Consider the following 5555-nt stretch of genomic DNA (forward strand, 5'->3'; position numbering starts at 1 on the left):
AAAAAATTGTAAGTAAAAAAGCAGACCTGTGGTCAGAGGGTCTAAATCTTACTAAGTAGAGTCGCGTCACTTCTTGGGTTTTCATGAATCAGTGCTTTTTTTTTTTTTTTTTGAGACGGAGTCTTGCTCTGTCGCCCAGGCTGGAGTACAGTGGCCGGATCTCAGCTCACTGCAAGCTCTGCCTCCCGGGTTTACGCCATTCTCCTGCCTCAGCCTCCCGAGTAGCTGGGACTACGAATCAGTGCTTTTTTTCAATGTTCTCATCTACGGCTTACTTGCTATAAGAAATGGGTACGAGATCTTTCTTAGTTAAATAATTGCTTAGTTTCTGTTCACCAGCTTATATAAACAAGGTTTCTAAAAATTAAAAACAATCTTTTCTAAAAAGTCGTATTATTTTCATACCAACTGTGTATAAATCTGTGTATGTCTTTAGGGAAGGATTAAACTCTTCTTCCTCAACACCCCTTTTCCCTGTTTGCTTCTACCTCTGGACCTTGGAGAGTGAGGGAGTAACTCCAGAAAGGCAAGTTTAGAGGTTTGGGGATCTGGATTGAGAAAGGAAAAAATCGTGGAAAATCTCTTCTCACCTCCGTCCCTGGATTTTACCACCATATTAAGCCGAAGGAGTGCACTACAATTTCCTTGTCCATCAGACGCCCTCCGTAGACGCCTCATATTTCGGGGAGGTGTGTGTGTGGGGTCGCCCTTGTACCCAAAGATCTGAAATTCTTACATCAACACCATTTCCATGCACCACAGAGGCACAGTAAGCAACGTCTCAAGAGAGTATTAGGGTGAGGAACGGGAAGACAGCCTGGTAGTTGCTGTGCTCAAAGCAGAATCTTTTCAAGGGAGTTACAGAGCCCGAAAATGTTCTCATTTTGTAGGAGAATATCCTGGAATTTTACTCAAGCTAACATCCTATTGAATAGCTAGAATGCTAACGGCACAATACCAATCTATAAGATGAAAGGTAGAAAAATCAAATCCACGCGAGGGCTCCATAGCTCAGGGGTTAGAGCACTGGTCTTGTAAACCAGGGGTCGCGAGTTCAATTCTCGCTGGGGCCTGTGTGTTTTTTTCCCCTCTTGCCCATAGGAATTTTCACATCAGAAGGTAAGCGGGGTCAGACAATGCGGCAGCAGAGTGGCTGTCGCTTGGCACATCTGCATGACTTCAAGTCGGCGCCGCTTCGGCAGTCATTTAGGCCAGGCGGATTCACGCCTGCTACGGAAGCTGCCAGTCTCAATAACTTGGGGCGTGTGGTTTACTTCTGCTGTGCAAATAAGTATGTATTCCTGCCGATAGAAGGCACCCAAGAACCTAGTTCATCAGAAAAATGCCTAATGATTTGAATAAGCCTTGGGGCATAATTTAAATGGTTTTATATCGTGGCTCGTTGGTCTAGGGGTATGATTCTCGCTTAGGGTGCGAGAGGTCCCGGGTTCAAATCCCGGACGAGCCCTCGCTTTTTCAACTCAACAAGGAATGTCGTGTTGAAAACGTCACGACTGCACTTTGCTCTCCCTGTGTACTGTGCTTTGAAAAATTGCAGCCAAAGACTCCCCAGGGATGTGAAACAGCAAAGCAGAGAAAGCCCCAGGTTATCTTTTTTATTCTCTCTGAGAAACTGTAACACATCTTCTTCTCCTTGCCTACCTCTAGCAATCCTGTCAAGTCAAATAAAATAGCGTATGCAAAGTTGCTCGGAAACTTTAGCCCTTGCTAAACACAAGGAGCTGCTTTCTTTCCTGGGAATGAATTGGGAGCTGACACATACTAACATTGTCATCATGTGTAACAGTATGATGTGTTATCTTTTAAAAAAGGTTTATGGCTGGGCGCGGTGGCTCACTCCTGTAATCCCAGCACTTTGGGAGGCCGAGCCGGGTGGATCACAAGGTCAGGAGATCGAGACCATCCTGGCTAAGACAGTGAAACCCCGTCTCTACTAAAAATACAAAAAATAAGCCAGGCGTGGTGGCGGGCGCCTGTAGTCCCAGCTACTCGGGGAGGCTGAGGCAGGAGAATGGCGTGAACCCGGGAGGCGGAGCTTGCAGTGAGCCGAGATGGTGCCACTGCACTCCAGCCTGGGCTACAGAGCGAGACTCCGTCTCAAAAAAAAATAAATAAATAAATAAAAAGGGGTTTATATGTTATTACATAATATTGCCTTTTCTTCTCCTTTTTCCTTTCTTTCCTTTTCCCCCACCCTTTCTGCTTTTTGTTTGCTTGTTTGTTTGTTTTGTACTGTGAGGCAGGCAATGAATTCTGTGAACTCCAGTGGAGCAATCGAGTGATGAGGGAAAGTGTATCTCCACAGGCAAATTTTGAAATGTTAACTTTAAAAATCATGTTTTGTGAACCCTTAGCAACTTTCTTTATTGTGTGAATAACTATTACAGAATAAAACGATTCCATTAGAAGTGAACTATAGCCCCTCCTGGAAGCAGATGGACGAACTTACCCACATCAACACTCATCGTCTCTGTCTTCTGTCTTGTTTCAAGGCCCATCTTTCACTTTTCATATTTAAGGGCAGCTCCTTCAGTTTCACATCAGATGAATTTTCCATTTCCTCTCCTTTAGGTAAGGACTTGGTTTCTGAAATCAACATTACCTCCGCACCTCCACCCCCAAGCCCCTAGGAACACACACAGCAGCTATTTCCCCCAGTGTGCCAATCATTCCAATTAGCATACAAACCCCAAACAGCTGCAGTATCACCAATCCTTAAAAAAAACGCCTTCTTAACCACTCTTCCTAATTCTCTTTCTTCTGCATAGATAAAAATAAAAGTTCTTAAAAGTTATGCATTATGTATCTCAACTTCCTGCCCTCATGCTGTCCTCTACCAATTATGATCAGGCCTTTTTTCTCCACCACTCCACTTGAAATGGCTCTTGTCAAGCTTACCAACGACTTTGATGTTTCCAGATCTAAAGGTCACTTTTCAGTCTTCGTCCTACTTCATTTCTCATCTCAGGAGGCTACTTTTCACTCTCTTTTGATGGCACCTCCTCTCCTGACCTCTCAATATTTGAGTGTTATCTTGCTCTCCCCTTGCTCATTGTTTTGTTTCTCTCTCTATACTTATCAAGTCATGAGGCTTAACAAAGCATCGTATACTGATGACTCCTATTCATAAACCTAGACCTAGATTTGTAGATATAGTCACCTGCTTGACCCAGCATGTGAACGAATTATAGGCATCTCAGAATTAACTTGTCTCAAATGATACCCTTGATTTCCTGCCACTCCTCTTCCAGTTGCTCTCCAACCACCACCCGTATCTCAGGAAACAGATCCATCATTTATCCAGTTTCTCCAACATCACATCCAATCCATTGTTCTATCTTCATCTATTTCCCAAAACATTCATTATCACCCTAGTTTAAATTCTCCTTCAACTCTTACAAATCCCATAATAGTCTTCTAATTCATCTTCCTACTTTTTCTCTACTCCCTATTCTAGAGAACGGCCAGAGTTATCCTATTAAAATGTAAGCCAAACAATGCTCTCCTCCACTTAAAAGCAGCCAATAACTTCTCACATTTAGAACAGAATCTGTGATCGAGCTCTTGTGTGTTCCGGTGGTGTCTGTCCCTCTGATAGCAACTGCTTACCCCCTCCTCCTCCTTCTCACTCACTTTCTTCTAGCTATACTGGCTCTCCCGCTGTTCCTCAAATCCATGGGCCTTATTTCTTGTTCCGGACTTTTCATTTACTGTTTCCTTTGCCTAGAACATCACTTCCTCAAATATTTGTATCCCTCTCTCTCTGTCACTCCTTCTGTGCTCAAATGTTACCTCTTTAGAGACAACTTCCTTGACCACTCTTTCCAAAATAGCCTCCAATTGCCATTATACCCTACACTAATTTATTGCTGTTCACAGCATTTATCACTACTTAATATTATTATATGCAGTTCTTTCCTTCTTTCTTTCTGTTTCCCCTACAAGAATATAAGCTCCAGGAAGGCAAATCTTTTGTTGTGCTCGATTTTGTACACTCAGCACTTAGCAATGTGTACTATACATAGTTGGCAATTAATAATGAATAGATGAATGGATGGATGAATATTACCACACTCCTGGGCACACTTGCTGATCTCCAGAGGCCACAATTAAATGGCAATTTATTTCCAGTTTCTGTAGAGTCAGATTGGAATCTTCCTACGGATAATAGCCATAGCTATGGAATTATGTTACAAATGGAAACCTAAATTAAGCTTTCTTGTCTCTGCAGACTAGACGCTAAGCACCTTATATATATTTACTAATTTTCATAATAGAAGTGTGTATTATCTCCATTGTACAAATGAGGAAATAGAGGCACACAAAAGGTAAGCAGCTTGCCCAAGTCACTATTCCACAGTCAGGAATGTAAGAATTGCCACCGGTTGCATTCTAACAGCCCAGCCCACGGTCCCTTCACCATCCTTCCCTCGTCACTGCACTCCTGTCCTTATGCCACATTTGTTTTCTACTCAATGATGTTTTACAGTGTTTCAAGACCATTTTTTGTAATTGTAGGGTTTATTTTTCCAGTTTAGACTGTGAGTTTCCCTTGTGGGTAGGCATTATTTTATTCATCTTTCTGTACTCCTCAAAAACTAGAACAGTGCGAATTACGCTCGTCTACTTAAAGGCAAAGAGCTCAAAATACGCTTGTCCACTTAAAGGCAAAGCAAAGGCTACACATGAATGTTATTAATGTCCTAGCACTTTCCTTCCTTTGGGAAACCATGGATTCAAAAGCATCTTTATGATCTTGAGAGGATTTTACTGTCTTTATGAAGTACTGCACATTATGAAAGACTCAGAAATACGAGACATTCCAAAATAGCGCACAGCTACATTCTTTACCAACTGGAGATACGAGATTGGGTGCTAAAGAAGGGTGAAGAGACTGTGTTAACGTCGTAGCGCCAGTACAGTAATCGGAATACACGGCTGGTTTTTCCAAGGGGAAAAAAAGAAAAGCAACCCACATGGCAGCGGTGGGATTCGAACCCACGCCCCCGAAGAGACTGGAGCCTTAATCCAGCGCCTTAGACCGCTCGGCCACGCTACCAGCCGGCAAACAATCAAGAACATATTCTCTACCCTTTTCTCTCTTACCCTCCCCACCTGCCAACTTCATGATCCTGTATTTGTAGTTTTACCGGATTTTTTCTTTCTTTTCTTTCTGGCTTGTTTAGCTCTCCTTCATCTTTTAAGCCACACTGTTTGAAATTGGTGGAAAGAGCTATAATACATGTTTTGAAAGGTGTCCCGAGAGAGGGAGGGTAATCTTGTCAGGTCTAACGGTTTGGAGCGCCAGCCCCGTGCCAGGTAAGGCGGGTCACCGGGCAGCGTCACGGCCCTCTTCTGCCTCGGGGTCTCTCTACGGAGGGCGCCCTGCGGCGACAGCTTTCGCCGGTCGCGGGCACGGCGGTCGGTACCTGCTAAGGACGAGATGCCTTCCGGCCACCGGATAACTTGGGACGGTCCCTGATTTGCCCGCTCCCTGTTCTGCAGCATCTTTGGCTCACTCGGAAGTGAAAACA

At 43.8% G+C, this 5555-nt stretch overlaps 3 non-coding genes across 3 annotated transcripts; 2 read left to right on the forward strand and 1 right to left on the reverse strand.

Moving 5' to 3' along the window:
- The first annotated feature begins 1000 nt into the window (after positions 1–1000).
- Positions 1001–1073, forward strand: TRNAT-UGU. The gene has a single exon. It is a non-coding gene; the product is annotated as a tRNA-Thr (tRNA).
- A 323-nt stretch (positions 1074–1396) lies between these two features.
- On the forward strand, positions 1397–1468 carry TRNAP-AGG. The gene has a single exon. It is a non-coding gene; the product is annotated as a tRNA-Pro (tRNA).
- Positions 1469–4998: 3530 nt separating this feature from the next.
- TRNAL-AAG lies at positions 4999–5080 on the reverse strand. The gene has a single exon. It is a non-coding gene; the product is annotated as a tRNA-Leu (tRNA).
- Between the last annotated feature and the right edge of the window lie 475 nt (positions 5081–5555).

This window comes from Papio anubis, chromosome 7, assembly GCF_008728515.1.
Source record: "Papio anubis isolate 15944 chromosome 7, Panubis1.0, whole genome shotgun sequence".
Taxonomy (NCBI): domain Eukaryota; kingdom Metazoa; phylum Chordata; class Mammalia; order Primates; family Cercopithecidae; genus Papio; species Papio anubis.